Source organism: Capsicum annuum, chromosome 3 (genome assembly GCF_002878395.1).
Source record: "Capsicum annuum cultivar UCD-10X-F1 chromosome 3, UCD10Xv1.1, whole genome shotgun sequence".
Lineage (NCBI taxonomy): Eukaryota > Viridiplantae > Streptophyta > Magnoliopsida > Solanales > Solanaceae > Capsicum > Capsicum annuum.
In genome coordinates, this window is record NC_061113.1 from 157,086,907 (window position 1) to 157,113,664 (window position 26,758).

Consider the following 26,758-nt stretch of genomic DNA (forward strand, 5'->3'; position numbering starts at 1 on the left):
ATGCCTCTAGACATTTAAAGTTAAATGAGAAGAATTACCCAACCCATGATCTTGAGTTAGCTGTTGTGGTTTTTGCTTTGAAAATATAGAGACACTATCTTTATGGTGTTCATGTTGATGTGTTTACTAATCATAAGAGCCTGTAGTATGTATTTACTTAGAGGGATTTGAATGTTAGTCAAAAAAGGTGGTTGGAGTTTTAAAAGACTATGATATGAGTATGTTGTATCACCCAAGAAAGGCCAATGTAGTGGCGAATGTCCTTAGCAGATTGTCAATGGGTAGTGCTGCTCATGTAGAGAAAGGTAAGAAAGAGTTAGCTCCTGATGTGCATTGTCTAGCTAGATTGGGTGTTAGGTTGCCAGATTTAACTGAAGGTAGTGCATTGGTGCAGAGTAGTTCTGAATCCTTTTTAGTGTCGGAAGTAAAAGAGAAGTAAGACCGTGATCCTAGTTTGGTCAGGCTGAAAGAGTCAGTTAAGGACAAAAAGGTAGAGGTTTTCTCCCAAGGGGGAGATGATGTGTTGAGATTGCAGGGTAGATTGTGTGTTCCTTGTGTTGAAAATTTGAGGCAGAGGATTATGGCTAAAGTGCACGGCACGCGGTATTCTATTCATCCCAGCACTACTAAGATATACCGCGACTTGCGGGAAATCTATTGGTGGAATGGTATAAAGAAGGATATAGCTGACTTCGTAGCAAAGTATGCATCGTTCCAACAGGTTAAGGTAGAGCACCAAAGACCTGGTGGTATGATGCAAGAGTTTGTATACCCACTTGGAAGTAGGAGGTGGTGAATATAGATTTTGTGATCGGGTTACCTCTTTCGCATCGTTATTATGATTCTATTTGGGTTGTTGTAGACATGCTGACTAAGTCCGCGCATTTCTTGCCCATGCATACATCTTATACAACTGAGGATTATGCTAGATTGTATATCTGAGAGTTAGTCAGGCTGCATGGAGTTCCCTCGTCTATCATTTCGCATAGGGGTACTCAATTTACTTCTCAGTTTTACAAGGCATTTCACCAGGGTCTTGGTACCCAAGTTCTTTTGATTTTCACTTTTCATCCATAGATAGATGATCAGGCTGAGAGGACGATTCAGACCCTAAAATATATGTTGAGGGTGTGTGCACTTGATTTCAAAGGTAGTTGGGATGAGCATTTGCCATTGATAGAGTTCACCTATAACAATAGTTACCATGCTAGCATCGAGATGGCACCATTTGAGGCCTTGTATAGTAGAAGATGTAGATCAACCATAGGTTGGTTTGAAGTGGGTAAAGTTGCCGTGATTGGGCTTGATGCAACATTTGAAGCTATGGAGAAAGTTTAGTTGATTAGAGAAAGGTAGAAGACCGTTCAGAGTCGTCAAAAGTCTTATGCCGATGTGAGGAGAAGAGATCCTGAGTTTGAGGTAGGTGATTTGGTATACTTGAAGATTTCACCTATGAAAGGGGTGAAGAGGTTTGGTTAAAAGGGAAAGCTTAGTCCCCGTTATGTTGGCCCGTATAGAGTCTTGAGCCGTGTTGGTAAAGTAGCCTATGAGGTTGAGTTTCCGGCAGAGTTGTCAGCTGTTCATCCTATTTTTCATGTCTCCATGCTTAAAAAGCATATTGGTGATTTTGTTGTAGTATATCCCTCAGAGAGTACTGATACTTAGAATAGTCTTTCATTCGATGAGATTCTTGTTGAGATCCTAGATTTTCAGATCCGTAGACTGGAGAACAAAGAGGTTCCCTTAGTTAAAGTTTTATGTCGAAACCAGTCAGTTGAGGGCGCTACGTAAGAGGCAGAAGCAGACATGTGATTCAAGTACCCACACCTCTTTTCTGCTAGTTTAGATCAATCTAAAGGTATTATTCCTCCTAAATTCAGCCCTTCTAATCTAAAGTTCAGCTATATGTATCTATTCTCCCATGAGTTCTTGTAATTTTCGAGGCATTCAAGGGTTTAGAGAGATTTTGAACCCATTTTAGCAACTTACTTCAGCTATGTGTACTCTGTTTTCCTGTGTTCCTAGTCTAACTAGCAACATTCGAGGATGAATGTTTCCAAGGAGGAGATATTGTAAGACTCCGTAAAGTTCCCTTGTAATCTGACCCTTTGAGCGTGTCAAGTGAAATGTAATTTTGTTCCTAAAAGACTAAGAAGTGACTTCCCAAGTGATTGGTATTTAAACCATATAGATTTTTCTTAAATTTGACTTTTTGTCTTATAGAGAATGGAATGAGCTTTCCAACGATACCAATTTCATCAAAATTCGGTATCGGGGTGAGAAGTTATGGCCATTTTACTGAGAGTTATCGGAACCACACCAGGTGAGATGGACGATCCAACGGACCGTCAAGTCTGTGACGGACCTTCGCTCGGCCCATTGCAAAAAAAGCAATAAATCCCTTTTTGGCCCAACTGCGACGCCCAAAATGACAGACCATCAAGGCTGCGATGGACCGTCGCTAGGACCGTCGCGCTCAGGTAGTGTGGCCTCATCTTAGCCAATGCACGAACGATTATCCAACGGACCGTCAGGCTAAGCGATGGACCATCGCTTCAACCGTCACACTGAGGTAGTATGTTCTTTTTCTAACCAATGTGCGACGGATGACCCGATGGATTGTCAGGCTAGCGATGGACAGTCACTTCGACCGTCGCATCCACCATAGAGTATTTTTATGTCCTTTTTAAAATGGGCTTTTGGGTATTTTTTCTTTTAACCCTCACATATATTTGAAATGAACCTGATATCCTCATTATCTCCCAAAACATCCAAAGGTTAGGGTTTCTCCCTCAAGAGAAACTCTAAAACCCTTCTCCAAGAAATCCAAGAACTCACCATGGATTCTACAAATTGAGTTGAGATTTGAGTTCCCCAAGTTGAAAGGTTGCAAGAACCCTCTCTCAAGAGTAAGAAGAAGATTTTAGAGCAAGCTTGTTTATCTAATTTCATAATCTAAGATATGTGGAGTTTTGAAAAAGGGTAATCTGTAACACCCTGCAAAATTCTCTCTTAGTCTGAGCCTTAGAGCATGTTCAGTGAAATATAAACCCGGTCCCAAAAGTCTTAGAAGTGCCTTCCCAAGTGAGAAATATTTTGAGTAGTATGGAATTTCCCTAATATAAAATTTTTGTCATGTAGGGAATTGAATAAGATTTCCATCGATACCAAATTCGTCCAAATCCGACACTCGGGCGAAGAGTTAGAGCCATTTTAGTGAGACAGTGTGCCACTTAGCACTTTAGCACATCACGGAGCCAACCAAAATGGCAATTGTCAAATTCCAGTGAACCTCTACAATTTTCTCCACATCGAAGTGCTTTTCCAGTTTGCAACCAAGGTGGCAATGCTATTTCCACCGCGTTGCACCATCAAGCAGTTTCCCAATTGTACAATTTCCAGTGAGCTGGTGCAATTATGGTGCGTCACGCCAGAATGAAAAATTGAGATTCTTCTAATTTTGGATTTTAATTCCAAAGGTTTTTTGGTCTTTTCCCATTCTTTTTGAGCCCCTATACATACTCGATAAAACGCTCTCAGCCCCATTTCCCGTCTTCAACATCAAAACTAGGGTTTTACAAAATCAAAACTCTTATTTCTTCTTCAAGAAAAATTAATAGAGATCAAGAGAAATCAAGAAATCAAGAATCTCTCCAAGGGCTTTCAAGAAAAGAGTTTCCCTAAGGTATGTAGATGTTGATTCTTGTGTCCCTTTCATCCAAGAAGCTCAAGTACCCTTTTTCTAAAATTTAAAGATCTTGTGTTTATAGGGCTTAGTGATTCATGTGAGTTTAAATTGATGTTCATACTATGATTGAGTTGTGATTCATGTTGTTTACAAGGTTATCAAGCTTTGACCTTAGTATGTGATACTCATTATAAATCCTCATCAATATGCTTATAAGATGATGTGTTGATGTCAATTAAGTGTAGAAATAGTTAAATAAGAAAGCATGCTACCCATATGTTTGATAAAATTCTTATGTGATGGAATTAGATCCATTCTATCATGTTGATTAGAGATCCCTAATTGTGTTTAAGCCCATGTATGCCAAGTATTTGTGGAAAAGCCTTAGTGAATGAATTATGGCATGATAGCATGAAATTCTCCAATTTTGTGCTATTTGATACATTCTAGGACTTTAATACATGCTAAGTGTTTGATGAATGAATTATAATATGATATCATGAAGTTCCCCAATTATTTGTTCTTCAGTACATGCAAAGACTTAAATATATGCGAAGTGCTTGATGCAAGGCCTTGTTGAATGGAGTATGATCCAATAGCATGTCCCCCCATGTTATTACATGTTTAGGATTCCTAAATGCTTGAAGTGATGTCTTAATGATTGTGATAGTGAATGATTGTCCATGGTCTTGATTATTCAAGAATGGTTATGTTTAACTTTTATGTTATTGAGTCATGGGGGTATTTATACCCAAAAATTTAGCTGTTGTCTAGAGCCCGTGTCAGTTTTCATGATAATTCCAGTCAAGCCATGATTCTCAAAACTCAGCAAGTTATAAAACTCTGTATTCTCAGATAGATACAGAACTTAATAAGTCTTAGTAATATCTGTAATCATCGTAATCTCAGTAGCGCTAGTAATCTAGCCTCAGTTCTGTACCCAACTCAGATCTAGTAGCATTCAAGTGTTCAGTTCTGACCTCTGTAGTAATCAAGTACTCTATTAAAACTCTGTATCATCAGTCAGATATTGTGATTTAGTAGTATTCTATCAGATACAAAATCAAGTGAATTTAGCTTAACTCAGTTAGATCATTAGAGAAACGTTAACAGTATCAAATTAGTTTAGTTTGTGTTCAGTTGAGAATTTAGTTCAAAGTCTTTCAGTTGGGAGTAGAAGAGAGAACTGAGAGAGGGAAGGGATGGTGGCTCCTTGTCAGAGAGAGAGGTCGAGTCGTTAGGAGTAATTCCTAAACTCCAAAACTGCGTAGCTAGCGCAAGATGCAGGAGTGACCCTCAGTAAAGGCTGTCACCCATAGAGAGAGGTTTTATATTATATTGCCTTAGGCTGACTTCCAGTGAGGTTTAACCACCAAAGAGGATTGACCAGAGAGGTCTTTAACCGTGGCATGATATTAACACCCTTCCAGCTGGGGTTACAGTTTGGACCCCACCAGGAGGAGGTTAGGGCATGTTGGTTAAGTAACTACTTCCCACAGTTGCAGTTTTAGTATCAATCTTCAGAAATTAGGACTGTCAGATACAGTCATCTATCTCAATGAGGAACTAAGATAGTTTCATTGATTCATGGACCACCCATCAGATAGGTTGGGTCTCATATACAATTATTCAATATCATATCTAGAGATCACCCGATAGATAGGCCTAATCTCTATTTCAGAATCAGTTGAGTAATCTCATTATCAGATCCAGAGATCACCTGATGGATAGGCTTGATCTCAGTCTCAGATTTAGTTGAGTATTCTTATAGTTAGTTTTGAACATAATCATTTTCTTATCATTCATAATAGATTCCGAAATCATCTGTTAGAGAGGCCGATCTCTGATTGAGTTAGTCGAGAGCAGTGAGCTCAGAATTCAGTCATTATTGTGATTATATTAAGTTAATTAGTTCTAGTATTCTCATATTTTGAGATCACTCGCTAGATGAGACTGATCTCAACTTCAGTACTCAACTATTAGTATTATATGATTCAATGATTCAGTATCTCAGCGTTAGTAGTGAGTTTAGATGACAGCAAAGCGGTACCCGAATTTCAGTATTTAGAGTTGTGATGATTGTGATTATGGTTTGTGCATCATGTAAGTTTTCTCATTCGATACTCTCATGATTATTTAGTTAAGTAATTTTTCATACTCGGTACATTCTCATACTAATGCATTTGTGCTATGGTGTTTTATTTGACACCATAGGTTTAGAGGAACAAGATCCAGAGTACCCTTTAGTAGTTCAGTCCCAGCCAGTAGCAGTAGACATTGCAGTGAGTCCTCTTTATTCGAGAATGATCCATTTTATCATTTTTCAATCAGATTTTGTTTATTTTTAGTAGACAAAGTTAGTTGGGGACATATCCCATACAACTCCAAAGTTCATACAGTTTAGAGGCTTTTCGGACAGACGTATCAGTATTCAGTTTTCAATTTTGAGTATTTTTATATGTTTTGAACCTTATGGCCAGTTTTAGCATTTATTAGCTATATTATGCAGTGTTTAGGTACAAATATTAGTAGAGGGTTGGCTTGTGGTCCTTTGGGATCATGAGCACCGTGTGTTGTTTCGGTTCCAGAAAATCGGGTCATCACAAACTTAGTATCAGAGCCTAAGGTTCAATAGTGTCCTAGGGAGTCTGAAAAGCCACATCTAGCAGAGTTTAGTGCATGGGTGTGTTGTGTACCACATTTATGTTCAAGAGGCTACAAAATGTTTTTAGGAGCAGTTTCCCTTCTTTCAGCGTTCATGTCGTGCGACTGAGCATGAGCTCAAGTTGATCCTCATTCTAATCCACTTCTTTCTTCCATTTAGAGAGTATGCCTCCTCGCAGAGATTATGCCTATGGGGTTGATGACCAGCCCCCTCAGCAAGTAGATCCTGAGAATGAGAATGTGGCACAGGCCTTTTGGGCAGCTTTTTAGGTGCTAGCCCAAGTTGTGACTAATGTTCAGGGTGACTGTCAGGGTGTAGCCCCACCTTAGCAAGATGGGGGTTCAGCCGTAGCCAGAATTAGAGATTTATGAGAATAAACCCACCAGAATTCTATGGGTCAGTAGCAGGTGAGAACCCACAGCTTTATCTAGAGGAGGTGAGGAAGGTCACCCAGGTTACGCATGTTTTTGAGGAGCAGAGTGTTGATTTAGCATCCTATACATTGAAAGATATTGCTTATGATTGGGTAGTGATGTGGAAGGAGGGTTGAGGGGAGGATGCAGCTCCTGTGACTTGGCAAGAGTTTTAGGGTGCCTTCCTAGATAGGTTTTTCCCGCAAGAGATAAGAGAGGCTAAGGTAGAAGAGGTCATGAACCTAAGGAAAGGTTCCACGACAGTGAAGGAGTATTGTCTGAATTTCAACCAATTAGCTAAGTATGCTCCCGACTTGATAGTTGACCCTAGAGCGAGTATGAGTAAGTTTGTGACTGGCGTGTTCGGGTTAGTGTTGAAAGAGTGTAGAACTGTGATGCGCAATAGAGATATGGACCTTGCAAGGCCGATGATACATTCACAGCAGATTAAGGTAGATAAGATAAAAGAAAGAGAGAGGGTGAGTAGGAGATCCAGGACAGGTAGCCATGGTTTCTCTTAGGCAGGGTCCTAGGGTAGTAGTCGTTCTCACCATAGTCAGAGCTTTTAATCCCAGCTCCATCCTAAGCTAGTGTACCCACACCTGAGTTTAAGGGTATCAGTTATGATGGAGAGCCATGCTCCAAATCCCAGAGTAGTACTAGTGGTGTTAGTACTAATCCGCTTTATGGAGAGTGTGGTAAGAGCCATATCCATGTTTTAACAAGGTTTAAATGACAAGAATCAATGAAAAATAATTGAGATTGGTATTTGGAGCATACCCAATCTTAAAATAGATGAAATTTCCCAAAAACTCAAACACTCAAGAACCAAGTCTAAAAAAATAAGGGATATGACCCACCCAGGCATTGCCTAAGCAAACACCGATTTTCTTAATAAGTCATCCCTTAAGCAACCAGGTGTCACTTACGTGATACCCCTATGGCACACAAATATCATGTAAGTAACCAGGAAGTTTCTTAAGATAGAATTGCTTCAGCGATCCTGTCGTCGCTTAGGCGTTACTTTAGAAGTCAAGCCATGTCTCTTAAGAGACCAAAGTGTCTATTAAGCGGTGCACCAACTAGAGACTTTGAGAATTACAAGTCTTTGTGGACCTCTCGAGATTCATCAAAAATTCCAAGAATTAAAACTAACTATGCAACTAGATAATATTTAATGCTCCAGGCTCAACGGCCATATCAAATTTTCAAAAAAACATAATTTTCACCAAGTTGACCACTAAAACCCAGTCTCACAATATTTCAAACTGAGGGTCGAAAGGAGATATAAAATCCATAAAACCACAATAGCCATGTTACTAGTCTAAAATTGACATTTTGAATTTGTTGGCATGATGTTTCAGATTTTAATGGACTATTTTACATCTTTTACAAGGGATAATTGTATGTCTTTAAGCAACTATCTGCGTATTTGATATTGGGTTTTATTATTTTCAGGAAAAAGACTTAACAAAAAAAATAACTTGGTAAAGTAGAAGCTAAAGACATTTGACGGTCAAACTGATGGGTCGTTAACTATGTGATGGATCATCAAGATGTTCATCAACACTAAACAGAGTGGAAGAAACTGAGGTTCCAAGCGACTATCCAAGAGATGAATCATCAGAACTCTGACAAGCCATCAGTATAAAACAAAAAGTGATCCCTCAAGTGATGAAGTGATGGACCGTCAGACCTCTGACGGGCCACCAACCTGGCCATCGGTATAATACAAAAAGTGGTCCCTCAAGTGATGAAGCGACTTTCCAAGTGATGGACTATTGAGCCGCTGACGGGCCATCAACTTGGTTGTCAACCGTGACGCGACAATGCTGAACTTAAAATTTTAAATCCTCAGTACCTGAAAACATATGAATACCCAGTCTAGGTTTAGATTAGGTATCTTTCAACTATCTTTTATCCTTTTTTCAACTTTTGAGCAATTTTTAACCTACTATTCTCTGAGAAATAACTGATATTGTGGATCTGAACATTTTATTCATTATTTTCTTTGGAGATCAAGCACAATCCTTTGGATATTTTTGCAAGTAATTTTCTAAATTTTCTATGAGAAACACAATGAAATCTTCTTCTCCTTCTATGATGTGTAGCTAAAGCTCTAATAACAAGGGTTATGGGAGCCTTGATGTGATTGGATTTTTATGGTCGGGAGATCTCCTGAGTTCTGTAACCATTGCAATTGTATAAACTCCTCTTCATTATTATGATATTTCTTAGTTGCAAACTTGAAGGGTGAGCCCAAGAAAACCGCTTGTTTGAGTAGAGATATGTGTTTTGGGAAAAGAGGAGATTTACAAGGATCTCAAAGGATTTAACCTTTGGGTTAAGGGTTGATGCCTTAACAGGATTAACCCGCTTTAGAAATCAATTGAACATATCAATATATTTTTTAAGTTTGATAGAGTTAAAGGGTAATTATCTATTAAGGTTGAGAAATGAAAAGATGAACTTTAGAGTTCAATAATTCTTGCGATTGGAATTTGTTACGTATGAATTTGTGATAACTCACAACCTTGACTGCTATAACATCTTAGTGAACATAATCTTAGTCTATTCATTCTCATTGAATCAAAACTTACAAGAATAGTCATTAGTTGGAACACGATTTGCTACAATTACACTTCACTATTAACAAACAAATTCTCTTTCTATTCTGAAACCTTCGATCAATCATCCATTAATAATCATAACACTTAGTTTACACAGTATTCCATGTGGGATTCGACCCCAAACTAGTTGGGTTCTATATTTGATGATGACCTCTTGTGCTTTCTAGCAAGAGTTGTAATTTGGGCATATCAAAATTTGGAGCAATTTGTTTTTCCATCCAATGCAAAGATAAATAAATGTTGGCCAAATTCAACTATAAGGCCATTTAAGCCACAAAAAATTACAAAGTCATACAAAGCACACCAAAATACATTGGGAATCATGTCAGTCATCCCACACCCCAAAGTACCACAAAGAAACCATGAAAAGGGGTAAAATGGTCAAATTGCATAGAAATAAAAATTTTACAAAAATCACCAAAAATCAAGTCACTACATCATCCACCACTAAAAATCTAGTTTTTCCTCAAACTAAAGGTAAGGGAAATACTTGAATCAGCAAAAAATTAAGGATAACTATCACATATATAAGACTTGACCTCCCAACTATCCTCATCTATAGGTCGATGTCTCCACTTGACCTTATCCTAGAATTTCTAGAATACAATAGACTAATATCCATGGCTAGAATGAAGACCTTGTTCTTAACAAAAGATAACATCTTATCTAACTAGACTTAATCCCAATGTATGACATGAGACTTATCCAAAATATAATATTGAATCAATGAAAAATTAAAAACTAAATGAACAAATGATATGTTTAGGGGTAAAGTAAAATACCCTAACTTTTCAACCTTAGAAAATTTCCTACATTTTTCATTTTTTGGACATTATACGACTAGGGGGTACGAGTCGTATGATGGGGTACAGTTGGTCTATTCTTTTTCATATTCTAACTAGTGTTGGTTGATGGGTTAGATTGGTTTATGGGATAGGTACGACTTCGTAGGTATGAGTTGTATAGTCAGTGACGAGTCATATGGTTTGAGTTTTTCCTTTGTTTAATCTGAGACTTAGTAACTTGACTAGGATCTGAGTACGAGTGGCTCACCCTGATCTGTATGTTAGGGTATGAGTCGTACCATTTACTATTATGACAGATAATGTTCAAACTTCCTTGATTCTATTTTGCCTTAGATACGAGTTATGGGTACTGATCGTACGATTTGGGTACGACTTGGTTTGGGTAATTCATATGATGGACAATATTGGGTCCAAGACGGTGGCTTACAGTACGAGTGGTGGGTACCACTTGCATTAAAGTGTATGACTGGTATGGGGTTGTCATACCATTTGACAGGAATTTTAAGCATTTAAGTTAGTGGTAATCTAGATATTTCCCACCCAAAAACCCTTAATTCCCCACATTTTAAAATATGTTTTGGCCTCTCATAACATACTATTGAAAGATTAAACACTCCAAAAGCACTCTTTAACTTACCCTTGAAGATTGGAAGCTAGGGTTTATACAAGTGTTCATCTAGAGGCTAAAGGGGTCAAGTTCTTTCCATGAATCATGTTGTATAAGGCATGTGACTCTTCCCTCAATGTTAGTTCATAAATTATAATATTTTTTACAACTTAGTTATAATTCATAAATGGTGCAATTGAAAACCAATGTTGAGGGTTTTGATGTATGTTGTTGAGTATTGTTTAATCTTGGTGTAAATTTTAACTATGCATAATTTTGGTAATGGTTTGCATATATGGGTGGTTCATAATTTTGGTTAAACAATTGAGTCTTGGTTTACCCTAAAATGAGTGGTTTTCACTTTGGTTTTGGTCTTGGTAAATGTGTGCCCTCAAAGTGTTTGTGAAAATACCTATGGAAATGAAATAGTCACATAATAATGTTTTTTGAACTATAGCTTGGCCTAATAGTTATGAATGGTTGGTAAATGCTTTTAAAGGCCTTGTTGAACATATAATGAGCTAAATGGTAACCTTGGTGGTTTGAATTTCTTGATATGTTTGAGTCCCTGATTATACACTTGAATTATGCTTTGTTAGACATTGGGTTTGAGTCCCTAAACTTTAAATTGAACAACTGTCTTTGTTAGACAATGGGTTCGAGTCCCAATGACAATTGAATGATAAATGGATTAATAATGATAATGACATATGGTATACTTACAAGTAGTGTTGGTATGACGATACTAATATAATGTTTTTGATAAGTAAGTGACATATCATTTGTGTATGAGGAATGATGGTTTTAAATTAGGATTAATGGAGCGACGTGTCGCCAAACCATGAAGGTGGAGTCCGAAGGACTAACACTAGAAACTGTGCAAGCCAGTGTGGGTGTCTTATGACAGGGTGGTTCGAGTCCCCCAAATGAATATATAAATAAAAGGTTTAAGTCCCCCTTACTACATGCATGGGTGTTTATGTCACCTTGATTATGTTGGGAGGTTTAAGTCCCCTATATAGGCATTACAGTTATGAATATTCTCTAGTTTGTGTGGCTACATGTACTGGGGACCTTCCACCTAGAGGAAAGCTAGACCCATATAGCCTGTGGGTTTCTTGTTTTAGGATGGACGTGCTACACAGGCCAAGTTAATGGTTTCAAAAGTTCATGTTAATCTGGTTACCTACCACAGCATGTTATATCTAAATATATATATGTTCATTGGTTATGTGCATTGATTGACTTTTTTAGAATTATTGGAACTATTTTATCCTTATCCTTGAATTACATGCTAGATCTCCAACCGCTAACCGTCTTCGATGTTGTATCCCCAGGCGATGAAGGTCTTGGTCATACTATATCTCTGGCTTAGTAGACTTGGACTTTGGATACAACTTGTGCTAACTTTAAGTAGTGAGATTCCATCCTTTGGGGAGATCCATTTCTGGTTTTGGATTCTTATGTTTTTCATTTGTTTAGTTTTGGACATCGATTTTGGCCATGGTCGGTGGAATGTCCTAACCGGATATTGTTTTACTTTTATATAGAGGATTTGTTGAACTTCTAAGGGTTGGTATGGGCGGTATAGGTAGTGGTGTCATCCTTATTATTAACATTGGTATTAGAGTTAATACCGTAGGACGGTATTATTGGTTGTTCCATCCTTTTTTATTATGTTATGGAATGGTTTGGTTATGGACTTGGTTATTATTAAGGTTTTGGCTACAGTTGTTTTGTTGGGTATTGCTACGGTCGAACTCGATTGGGTTGGTCACAGTTGTGAACCTATCCCAGAGTTCTAGTGTTTTTAGACAAGCTATCTTGTTATATACTCGAAATTCATCCGACGTATGGTATATGCTTGGTTGATTGGTTTAGGAAATAGGGTGGTCTTTGGTTCTTGTTGGGCCTGAAATTACCATTATGAAAAAGGACCAGCTTTGGTTTCGTGTCATAAAACTAATTAATAAGCCATATCCCTAATAGTCAGAAGAATCTCAAAAGGTCTAATATACTTGGGGATAAACTTTCCCCTCTTCACAAACTTCATCATGCCCTTCATGATCAAAACATGAAGGAATACTCAATCACCAACACCAAATTTACAGGAACAAAGTCTGCGATCAACATAGCGCTTTTGCGTACTTTTCGGCACTCGAAGTCTATCCTAAATGGCTTTAACTCTATCCAAAATCTCATGAAGCAAGTCTATACCTCGAGGTATAATCTCAGGAACCTCAGAACAACCAACTGTAGAGCGATAATGCCTAACATATAGAGCCTCGAAGGAGCCATCCCTACACTATAATGGTAGTTATTATTATATGCAAACTCTTCCAAAGCTAGATGTTGCTACCACTGACCTCTAAAGTCCATCACATTAGTGCAGACCATATCCTCTAATACCTAAATAGTTTTCTCCAACTGACCGTCGGTCTAGGGCTGAAATATTGTACGAAGATCAACCTGGTACCTTACTCCTCCTAAAAAGTCTTCCAAAAGTGAGTTGTGAAACCTCGATATACAATTATAGACACTGACACACCATGAGGACACACTATCTCACAAATATACACTATCTCATGAATATAAATATGTCCCAATATCTCAATACTGAAAAAAATCTAAATCGGAATGAAATGAGTAGATTTGGTCAATCAATCAAGGATGACCCAAACACTATCTGAACCATGAGAAGTATGAGGCAGCCTAATTTTGAAGTCCATATTAATTCTTTCCCATTTCAAACCGATAATGTGTAATCTATAAAGAAAACCAATAAGCCTCAAATGCTCGGCCTTCACCAGTTGGTAACATAGGGAACAAGCGACAAAATTTGCTATATTCTTACACATACAACCCAACCAGTAGTGTTGCCTCAAATAATGATAAATCTTAGTTACTCTTGGATATATGAAATAACTTGAACAATGAGACTCCTCAAAAATCAATCTAATCCAATAACCCACTCTCCACCTAAAAACTCGGCCTACAAACCTCAAAACACTATCTAGATGAAGCAAGGCTACATTAGCATCACCACTCAGCACTTTATCCTGAATCACTCTCAACCAACATCATCAAATTGATGAGCCTAAATCTACTCCATCAAGACGTAGTCTCCACAAATACCATAACCTATCCCCATGTCAAAATATCAAGCCTACCCATGTGGTTAGCCAAAGACTAAACCTCCAAGGATAAATGCCTTTTCTAGGCCAAATGATGCGCCAAGATACCCACGCTAGTTGACTTCTAGCTCAAGTCATCTGCGACAATGTTAGCCTTGGTCCAATGATAAAGACTACTAAGATCCTAATACTTAAGCAACTTAAGCTAATAATGCCACCTCATACTATGATCTCGCTGGGTGAAGAAATATTAGAGGCTATGATGATCCGAGTAAGTATCACAACGAACTCGATACAAGTAATGCCTTCATAACTTAAAAGCAAAAACCAATTGCGCACAACTCCAAATAATAGGAAGAGCCATTTCTCTGATAAGTCTTTAACTAACAAGAATAATAGGCATTCACCTTTTCCTCCTGCATCAACAAAACACCTAATCCAACACTTGAAGCATAACAAAAGATGGTAAAACCCATGCCCTCTTTAGGAAATGTCAAGATAGGAGCTGATGTCAACAAATCTATGAATTTTTTAATGCTCAACTCACAAATATCGAACTACTAAAAGGAAATCTTCTTCTCAGTCAACTTGGTCAATGGAGATACAATAGATAATAAACCCTCAAAAAGCAGTACTAATAACTGGCTAATCTAATAAAACTCTAAATCTGAATAGGACAAGTGGGTCAAGCCCAATCACAAACTAATCCAATCTTGGTTGGATTGACCATAGAACTATCTTTGGCGACTGCATGACCCTAGAAAGGAAAGAACTCCAACAAAAATTCACACTTGGAGAACTGAACATACAGCATCTCTTCCCTTAATCTCTGAAGCACAATCCACAAATGTTCCTCATGATTTGCCTCACTCTTTGGATAAACCAATATATTATCTATAAATATAATGATTAAACAGTTGAGATACTATCGAAATACCTAGTTCATCAACTCCATAAACATGGTGGGGGCATTGGTCAACACAAAATATATGACCAAGAACTCATATTATTCATACTTAGTTTGAAAATAAACTTTGGAATATTCGAAACACTAATTGTCATCTGCTGATACCTTGATCGCAAATCAATCTCCAAATACACCAAAGCTCCTTAAAAATTATTGAACAAATTGTTAATGCAGGGAAAAAGATATTTATTCTTAATCATCACCTTATTCAACTACTGATAATCAATACATATATTCATAGACCTATCATTTATCTTCATAAATAAGATATTTGCACTCTAAGGTGATACTCTTGGTCGGATAAATCCCTTATACAATTACTCCTATAGTTGATCCTTTAAACCCTTAAACTCCAATGGGTCTATCCTATATGGATGAATAAAAATAGGCTTGGTGCCTCGCTCAACATCAGTAGTAAAGTCAATATCATGATTTGGAGGCATAACAAGCAAACCCGTAGGGAAAATATTAATGAACTAACAAACAGTATGGATAAAATCTAAAATAAGAAGGGAATCAATACTAGTATCATGAATATGATCCAAAAAAGACAAGAAAACTCTCTCTACCTAATGACAAGCATGAAGAAAAGATATAACTCTCTTGGGACTCGAATGAAACACACCCTTCTAATTTATCCTTAACACACCTAGCAAAGATAAAGTCATGGTCTTAGCAAAAACATCTATATCAATATTATAAGGATCTAACCAATCCATACCACATATGACATCAAAATCTACCATTTCAAAGATAAGCAGATCTACCCAAGTCTAACGCACTAAAAAAGTCATACAAAAGTTTGGTACAGCCGATCCACCACTAAAGTATCTTCTACAAGGTTAGATACATAAATAGGCATGTCAAGATGCTCACTAGTAGAATCCAAATTTAAAGTAAAATATGTACACATACAAGAGAAAATTGATTATAGAAAAATAACATAAATACAAATATAAAATTAATATGGGTGATACCTATGATAATGACTTTGGAAGCCTATGCCTTTGGTATAATGGGTATAACATAGTGTTGTTCAAGACCACCATCTAACTAAGTATCCCCACAACTACTACCACAGAAACTACTATCTCTACCTTGTGCACCTCCATTAGAACCTCTACCTTTCAAAGATGATATAAGTGTAGCCTTTAAATATGATGAGGATAGTCCTAGGCTAAATATTCAACCCCATTACCCATGAAAAAGCCTCTATGACCTGACTTAATAAGGTAAGTTACGACTGAGCTAGAATGACCACCCAAAGGTGTTGAACTAGAAGACCCACTACCTGAACCCTGCAAGTGTACCTACAAATTTCTACCATGATACCCACAGAATCCTCTAGAGTATCTACCTCAAGGATTATAACCTTTAATCTTGCCTTGATGGTGCACCCTCTTAGCAATTAGTGAAAAACCCTCCAAATGGGTCAACAAGTGAATCAAGAACCTCTCGAAGACTAGGATGGAAAAACTCTATGGAATCATAGTAGGAAACATAGCTTTAACATGCTCAACCTGAGGCTCGAGGGAGAGTATAAAACCCTAGGATTTGTACCCTTGCAAAATTTCTAAAGTTTACACCTTTTGACTTAGTATGAACCAAGGGTACCAATTGTACCCTTTAATAGGACTTATGGGGTGTCTTAATGGTTCAATTTTACATGAGGCAACATGGTTGGCCTTGGCTAGTACCCAAGATATGACTCACTAGGGCACGAATCGCGTAGGAGCATAAGAGTGGTGTAGGGTAATTTGTATGGTGCATGATTTTCTTGGTACTGTGGAGTCTTCCCTAGGTACAACTGGTGGATATGAGTGGAGATGTCACTCAAACCCTAAGATATGAGGTAGAGAGGTAGTCTAATACCCTGTATTTCCCTAGCCTAGATTAACCCTTAGTACATGGGTTATCCTAAATAAAATTTATGGAATACTCAATAATTTTTAGATTTGATCCTGCCATTGCATAGGAAATTTAATTATCTTTCCAATATTATAAAATTTGCCTAAATTCGACAATCGGGTAAGAAGTTATGGCGATTTTAAGTTTCAGCTGTTAAACATCGTCATTCAGGCAGTAGCGCATCGTGGAGTGTGTTAAAATAGAAATTTTCAATTTCCAATGTTGCTCCACAATGTTGGCACATTGCGCCACATACCCAGTTCACAATTTTCAATTTTCAGTGTACCAACGCGATTCCACCGCGTCGCGATGCACTTCCAATTCACAAATAAAGTGGCAATCCAATACCACCGCATCGCGCCACTATGCAATTTCCTAGTTGTCTTTTTCCAGTGGGCTAGTGCGGTATGGGTGCATCACACCAAGGGTCAAGATCGAAAAAAATTCTCAAAAAATTAAAGTTGCGCCCAAGGTTAAAATAGTCTTTTTCCATGATTTTATTCTGCCCAGATATGAAATTTAAGCTCTAAAAACATGTAAAACCCTTCATTATTTACTTTTCTCCAAAATCAAATGATAATTCTCTCCCAAGAAAGAAAAACCTAGCTTTCAAGAGTCAAGGTCAATCCCAAGAATTTCTCCAAGAACTTATCAAATTAAGGTATGTTAGATATTCATCCATAGATCCTTACCTTCCATGGAGCCCAAGAATCCTTTTTTAATATTCAATATTTATGATTTATGATTTCCATGTTTGAATTAGATTGTATTCATGTTCATGATGTTGTTTGAGATTTAATCCATGATTTAGATTATAAGTTCCAAGAATTGATTCTAGTATGTGTTGAATTACATGGTATTCATGATAAACCCTTTAATTTGCAAGTTGATTATTGTAACTATGTTAACCCTAGGTGTTTATGATCTAATGAGCCTAGTATGCTTCTTATATGTTTGATAAATTATCTATGAGAATGAAATAATGCCATATATCATGCTAACATATCTTCCCCATTCATGTACAAGTTAATTCATTACAAGTAATTGATGGAATGTCTCTGTGAATGAATTATGACCAAGTGAACATTGTTATGTTATTCAATATTGTGCTTTTCTTTACTTTTCAAGCTATCGAATCCTAGGGGTATTTAATACCCAATAATTTAGTTGTTTACCTAGAGCCAGTGTCAATTACAGAATAGTATCAGTCATGTTACAATCAATAGTACTCTCAGTTAGTTACAAAACTTAGTAAAACTCAGTAATCTCAGTGAATTCAATACAGTTCAGTATTGCATAACAGTTCAGTGTATTTCAATTGGGAGTAGGATTCATCATCGAATGAACCCAAGAATGGGCAATCACCTGCCAGCAGAGGGTGTGATCCTTAGAAACAATCCTTACATTCCAGAACTATATATCCAGCGTAGGGTGAGACATCAAATCTACCAATTGATGGTTGATGAGGTGCTCTACCTATCAGTAGAGGATACTACCATTCTCATTGAGGGAACCTACCAGTAAAGGGTTAGTTTTCAGCTTTTCTTTACTCGTGGCATGGTACTGACACCCTTCCAATTAGGGTTACATATTAGACCCCATCTCAGTTATCTTATCTTATTTGGGGTATATCGGTACGATGATTACCTCCTACAGTTTCAGTTTTGATCCCAATCTTCAAAATAAAACTTATTTTATTTCTACAGAATCAGGATTGTCAGATATAGTCACTCAGTTAATAGTAATTTAGATTATCAATGATCCCAGATAATTAGTATGTTTAGTTATTAGTTATCATATTCAGTTCCAATATACTCAATCCAAGTATGCACAGTATGTTCAGTAGTTACAAATCCTCCATATATGCTAATCCAACTATTACATATCATTCAGTTAGTTATTGTTCATGCATATGAACCCTTGCATTTAGCCTTACCTTATTTAGCATACCATTATAATCCCACGTACTGATTGCATACCCATTTCTTGCGCTATGATATTTCATATCATAGGTTCGGATGCTCAAGTTCCTAATCGTGCTTAGCCAGATTTAGCCAAAAATAGCAGATTTAGCAGTGAGTCCTCATCTATTGAGGATATTCTTTTAGTTTAGTACTTTAGCTTAGCAGAATTTTAGTCGATATGGTTAGTTGAGGGATTGTCCCATTAACTCCACTCTCAGACAGATTCAGTTAAAGTCTTTTTTAGACTAAATTTTCAGATAGTATTTAGTTTTATAGATATTATATTTTATTAGTATTTTAGATGTTGAGAACCTTATGGCATTTCAGCTTATTATTCCTTATTTATTTTAGTATTATTGTTCAGTGCTCACAGGAAATATCATTCATGGGTTAGCTTGTAGTCCTTGAAGGTCACAAGCACCTTATGACAACTAGGGGATAGTCTCAGGTCATTACAGGTTGAGTCATATAGAAACTATTAGGTAAGGTCATAGAAAGGTTTGTGTACAAGTTGAGGTACCACTCATAGCCTAGGGTACGGGTGGTAAGGGGGAGGCGTACCCCTGGACGTGACTTATTTTAAATTGTAAGCCAAGGTTACTTTGGAAATTTCCTACTTCTAAAACTATATGTACTCTCCTAGTGTAATATTTGATAGCCTTCCATAACACTATTTAAAAGATTAAAATTCCTCAAATACTCTCTCAAACTTACTCTTGAAAATTAGAGGCTAGGGTTTCTTCATGTGTTTTTCAAAGGGATCAAAGGTTGAGATTTCTTCCATGAATATTCATTTATAAGGAATTTACTCCTTCCCTCATTGTTAGTTCCAAAAAAAGGCATATGTACTATGTTTTAAACATTTTATTATGAATCATGCATGGTGGTTTTCGAAAAATATGTTGAGGATTTTGATGCATATGGTTTGGTATTGGTTTAAATCATGTTCTTACGTGTTTTTGGTAATGGTTTGAGTATGTGGTTATTGGTTGGTTATAGTTTCACAAATGGGTCTTGAGTAACCCAAATTATCGTAGTTTATGCATTGGTTTTGGTCTTGGTAAAGGTATGCCCTCAATATGTTTGATAAAATGCCCCAAACAATGTTTTCACTCTATTATTGAACTTTCATTGGAACTCTTACATGTTTTTTTTTGTAAATGGAAGCTTAAATGGATTTTGATGGTTTTGCACAGTTTAAATAATATAAATGATTTAAATGTTTGGCATGGTCAAAAATGGTTTGGAAATAGTAAAAATGGTATACATGGTTTGAAAGGACTAAATAGTAAAGCCTTAGTAGCTATGAAAATGGTTATGCTTGTGGGGTACATAGAATTCCCCAAGTATTTTAATATGGTTAATTAAAAGGCACTTTAGAAGTCCCCCCTAAGCCTATATATGGTTGGCTATGGATAGTACTTCCAAGTATGGTTAGTATGGTGATACCAACACTAAAATAGCCTTGGTTAATAAATGGTAAATGGATTTGTTGGTTGTTTGGTAACAGTTTTAATTGGGTAATAAGTGTAGGATGTGTAGCAATGTCGTGGAAGGTGGATGTCTTGTTGGGACCAAAACTAGAAACTCATATTTGCCAATTTGAGGTTAGTCTTGGTGACCGTGTGCATGATGTCACATTATATTTTGGGGCATGTTCTTGTCATCCTAGGTTTTCTTCCTTGGTTGTATTGCTATACATACTGGGGCACTTTAAGCAGAGAGAGCTGAACCCATATAGCCCGTGGGTGGTTTAGGATGGAAAAGCTACATAGCCCAAGTAAAGGTTTTAAAGACATGCTAAATCTGGTTCCCTTTACCTAACATGATTATATATTTGTATATCGTAGTATTCATATGGATAGTTTTACATGGTTATAAAAATGTCATTATCTTATCCTTATCCTGAGTGTATATTAGTGTTCACCCATTAACCCATCGACTAGTGGTTGTATACCCATGCTATATAGAAACTAGCCATTCTGCTTCTCCTACGTAGTGATAGGATTTAGGGACAGTCGATTTTGGATTAAAGTGGTGAGCTTCCATAGTTTGAAAGATATTTATTTGATGTTTTAGTTTATTTTTCATGTCCCTTGTCTTTCATAGACTATGATTTTTGGCTATGGTCGGGGGTATGTCCTGACTAAGAACTCTTTGGTTGGTCTAGAGAATTTGTATGGATAACTGTTGACTTGGGTATGATATCGATGGTTTATGTTATATATATATATATGCATACATTGGATCATTAAAATTGGTGTTGGTTATTGGTTTCTTTATTGGTTTGGTTGGTTATTGGATGGTTGGACTTATTTGGGTTAGTCACAGTTATAGAATTATCCCAAATCCATCACACAGTTGGATACAGTATCTTTTATATGTTCGGACTTCAGGTGACTTAAGGTATGCATTTGATAGTTAGGTTGGGTAACAAGGGTAGTTCTCGGTCTTGGTTGGACTTGGAATTGTCCATTATGACAAGGCCCTAGTTTGGGTCATGTCAATTTGGTATAAGACAAGGTTTTGATGTCATAGGGTGTCCATAAAGCCATGTGAATTAGAGTCTTTCTTATGGTTAAGTCGTGCACCATACTTACAATTAGGAGGCTACGAGGCATTTATGAATGTTTCACTTTCTTTGTTATTCTACTTTTGGGTTGGGGAATCTAAGGTCTTGAACTCTTCTCTGACTCTTCCTCGGTTCAATCTTTGGATCATGTCTCCCCAATAATTTAAATTTGTGGAAACTTGCCTGTTCTACTAAAAATAATATGGATGGATCTAGTCTAACTCATGGGGCACATACCGGATTAGGGGTCGCAACTTTTAGTTTTTCCTTGTAGAGACTAATCCTCATCATCTTATTTTCCTTATAGATTTTATGGTCAAGCGCACCATGTTTGTTGAGAGGAAAAAGGAATTGGTGTTTTGGTTATGGTTAGTTGGGTCTGGTGTGAAAAGGATATCCCATAAGGGTTGTTACTTGGGCAAATAGAGTATAGGCTACTACCTCTAGCATCAACTGTGGATAAGATCATCTCAATGTTCTTACTATTCCTTGAGAGTTCGAGGCCTCTACCGATGCTGACACTGATATTTTGAGAACTCCTTTCTTTTGGTGTGTATGTTTTAGTTGGTTTGGGGTCCTCTATCTTTTGTGGCCCCATTTATGGTAGTTTTTTTAATATGGTCCTAAGGTTATTTTAGACTCTTTTTTTCTTCTGCTTCTACCTCAGTAAGGTTTTTTCGATTGTCACCAGAGTCTATAGGGTGTTTGGTATTTGTTGGTAATAAATGAGTCTTGGTGATATGGTGGATTTCTATATTATTCTAGGGAATAGATTGGCTGTACTCATGCCATCTATCATTAGATTGTTAGATTCATAAAGGTTGTCTTTAGGCTTTATAGTGAGCTTGATGTAGAGTGGGAGGATGGTTTCATTCCCTAGCTATTAAGGGAAATAATTATGTGATATCTTAGAACTCAGAGGTTGGTTTCAAAAGGGACTTCTCTATTATTTGGCCCAGGTTAAGGATTCTAACTCAGAAGGTCTTTCCTTGCATTCGATTTCAGTAGTCAATGAATTTCCTAGGTTTTTTTTATGACCCTCACAGTTTCTTTCCAAGGGAGAGGTTAATTTGGGGTTGGTCTTGTTTCTGATATTTGTCCAAATTTATATTCCTTCTTTATAAAATGGTTCTGGTAGAGTTAAAGGATCTTAAGGAGAAATTAAGAGATCTCTTAGTTAAAGGTCTCATCAGCCTAAATGTTCCCCTGTGGAGTGTTTTGTTCTTGCATGCATAAGGGGAATGGTTTTCTCGAGAAATAGATAGGTTGTCGGTGGGTGACTAAGAAATTTGAGGTGTCCTCCCTATGGGGTGGACCATGCTTATGTATATTTTAGAAGGGTACTTTGCTAGTAATGCATGGTGGTTAATAGATTCTAGGCTTGAATAAAGATTCTTGATTTTGATAAAAGGGAGTATGATAAGCACAAAAATAGGAATATAGAAGTTGTGGAGGTAAACTGGCAGGTTGGATGAGCTTGATGATTTGGGAAATATAATAGTGGGAGAGTTGTACCATATAGACCTGAAGTTCAGGTTTAATAAAGGGACTAAAGATCTAGTAATTCAACAGGCTAATATCTTGGATCTTGCATGTATCCTTGTCCTTATACTTATACTTTATTGTTGGCATGAAATTGATTATTATATTCATGGTTTTGAAATTGGGTTTTGATACAATTGAGGTCATTGACATGATTACTCATTTAAGTGATTTTTCATGGATTATGATGCATTATTAATGTTTTACAAATGCTTATGAACAAACATTATGGGATGCGTGGGAATGTTAAATGTATTTTAGGGTATTATAGATTCCCAATTATATGATTTTGGTTATGAAAATTTTATACACTCAAAATATTTGTGAAATTTCCATTGGATATAATTTTTTCATATGATTTGACTCTTCTTGAATCCTTGCATTACATAGATGGTTAAGGAATGGATTAGGTGTCATTTGGATTCAAATGATTTGTGAAAGGCCTTGATGGTCATGATTTGATTTTAAATCAATTTTATTTAAATTGGAAACCTTGGAATCCATTTGTTCTAATGATTTTTGCATGTCTATGTTGGGATCTAGGTAACATTAGGATGAATAAGGTTTTGGGTATAGAAGAACCAATCATCCCTGGTGTACATCTTCAGTGATACCCATTAGAATAGAGAATTATGTCCGTAGATATGATGGGATGAGGGTTAGTGGTTAATCTAAAATTCCCTTCTAGCGGTGGCTTTCAAGGGAAGGTCGGGGTGGCATATTCTGGTGATACTCTTCTCTCCTAGTTAAGAGAGTACTCTAGTAGTGTTGCCTGAATTCTTATAGAACTTTTGCCTAAGGTTTGCATTTTTCATTCACCTTGTTCCCTGGATGTGAGCCTTGACCTGTCTTTAGTCACTCATGGCATGTGTGGTTGTGCTTCTTTCGGTGTCAAGTCTAAGGATTCCTCTTATAGTATGGTTTGGTTGTGATGTTTCTTCATTATGATCTAGGTGGTTGTTGTGAAGTACTTCGTGCCTATTGTGTCGCGTCTTGTCTCTGGGATATTTCCTTGGGAGACATGGGTAACTCTTGTAATTTGGTTTCTTAAATGACTCTTTTTGTGCTAGAGTGGTAGTGGTTTGGGATGTATGGTAATGTGTTGAAATAGGGAATGAAGAAGTCCCTAAGTTGCCAGCGTTAAGGTTTTGGAAAATAAGGTAAGGTTATTGTCATGGAAAATAGTTAGGAAGGGAATAGGTGGTGGAAGATCCTTGTGGAAATGATAGAGGAGGCTTGATCTTTTGATGAATGGATCAAACCACTAGTATATAAGTTATAGGCTTGAATGTTGTGATTTGTAGATGTACCAATAGTTGTATTAGGTACTTGAGAGTTTTGGTGCGGCATGGATTTTGTGAATTGCTTTTATGGATTAATAGTTGTATGATTTTGGGTGTTCAATTATACGATGGAGGTTTTAGTTATAATTGTTGGATATGGTTTTTACTCACAGTTCCCATATTATAATGGTAATGGAAACGAAGTAGTGTTTTAGGATAGGAGTAAGGAGTAAAGCCCAATAGCCTAAGTTAGCTCTTTTATGTTTTGGATAGGCTTGAACATGGAATCGTGGTGTATAGCTAGACTCAAGCTTTTGTGGTGGTGTGTCCTGGAAAATTCTAAATCTAATTTGACTTGCCCTTTAGCATAACTCCATTCATCCAGTAATCTATGTAGTGTGTTGGGGTGAGGTGTGGATGATCCTTGGTTGGTTGGTTCCTTTGGGTGGTGTTGGTATCTCAGATTCCTTGTTCTTTAGTGGGGTCCTGATGAGGATCTTGGATTAGAAAGTTCTCCTATGGTGAACAAAATGTGTGGCTTTGGTAAATGTTTCATGGTGGAACTAAAAGTTCGAGAAAGCCATTCGGGATGCGGAAGTGGACATGGAGTCCAAGGATCCAGTTGGATCCTTGTTCAAGAAATTCGGGTGTAAGTTAGGTGTTTTTCAATACATCCTTGTTACTCTAACTTGGTTACAGGTGAGGAATGGTTCCTCTTACATCTTTATTTTCTAACTTAGTTAGAGGTCGGAATGGAGGTGTTGGGATGTAACTCGTGCTTGGGGTATGTGATAATCTTCTCAACTCAGTCTGTGTTCTTGTTCTCTATTTTGGTTGGAGGAAAGTTTGATGTATTTTAACATGTTATCTGTTCTTGTTCTTACCCTTACCCGTTATTCGAGGATGAATGATACAAGTGGGGGAGACTATAACATCCTAGGATTTGGACATTTGCAAAATTTCTCAAGTTTTGGACCTTTTGACTTGGTATGACCCAAGGATGCTAATCGTAACCTTGAATATGACTTATGGGATGTCTTAATGGTTCAACCGTAGCCTAGGCAGCATGGTTGTCTTGGATACTGCCCAAGATACAACTCACTAGGGTACGAGTCATATAGGAGCATACGAGTGGTATAGCGAAAATAGTATGGTACATGATTGTCTTTGTCTTGTGGAGTCTGCCCTAGGTACGACTGGTGGATACGATTGAGAGTGTCACTAATATCTGTAGGTATGAGTTAGGGAGGTAGATTCATATAGAAACTAGTAGGTAAAGTCATGGCTTAGTTTGGGTACGAGTTGGGGTACCACTCGTACTCTAGGGTAGTGGTGGTAAGGGGGAGTCGAACCCCTGGATGTGACTTGTTTTAAATTTTAAGAAAAGGCTAGTTTTCATATTTTCCACTCCTAAACCCTTATGTCCTCACATAATATAACCTTTGGTAGCCTTCCATAACACTTGTTAATGGTTAAAAACGGCTCAAATACTCTCTCAATCTTACTCTTGAAGTTTGGAGGCTAGGGTTTTTCATGTGCTCTTCAAAGGGCTCAAAGGTTGAGATTTCTTCCATGAATCTTCATGTATAAGGCATGTACTCCTTCCCTCATTGTTAGTTCCAACTAAAGGCATATGTATTTTGTTTTATACATTGATTTATGAATCATGAATGGAGGCTTTTGAAAATATGTTGAGGGTTTTGATGCATATGGTTTGGTATTTGTTTAAATCATGATTTTAAATGTTTTTAGTAAGGGTTTTCATATATCGTTATTGGTTGGTTATGACTTCACAAATGGGTCTTGAGTAACCCTAATTATGGTGGTTTATGCATTAGTTTTTGTCTTGGTAAAGGTATGCCCTCAATAGGTTTGATTAAATGCCTCAAAAGAATGTTATAACTCTATTGCTGAACTTTAATTAGAACTCTTTCATGGTTTGGTTTGGTAATGGAACCTTAAATGGATTTTTCTGGTTTTGCATGGTTTAAATGATATAAATCCTTTTGATATGTGGCATGGTCTAAAATGGATTGGAAATGGTTTTAAATGGTGTACATGATTTGGAAGGATTAAATGGTAAAGCCTTGGTGGCTACAAAAATGGTTATGCTTGTGGGGTACATGGAATCACCCAAGTGGTTTAATATGGTAAGGAAGGGTACTTGGAAGTCCCCATAAACCAAAATATGATTGGCTATGGATAGTACTTGCAAGTGTGGCTGGTATGACGATACCACCACTAAATGACCATTGTTAATAGCTGGTAAATGGATTGGTGGTTGCTTTGTAATGGTTTTAGTTGGGCAATAATGGCGTGATGTGAAGGAAAGTCATGGAAGGTGGAGGTCCGGGGGGAACAAAATTGGTAACTCATATTAGCCTATGTGAGGTTGGTCTTGGTGACCGTGTGCATGATGTCACACTATATTTTTGGGGGTGTACTAGTCATCCTACGTTTTCTTCGCTGGTCGAGCGGCTACACGCATTGGGGCCCTTTCAGAAGGGGGAGCTGAACCTATATAGCCCGTGGGTTGTTTAGGATGGCAAAGCTACATAGCCCAGGTAAAAGTTTTAAAG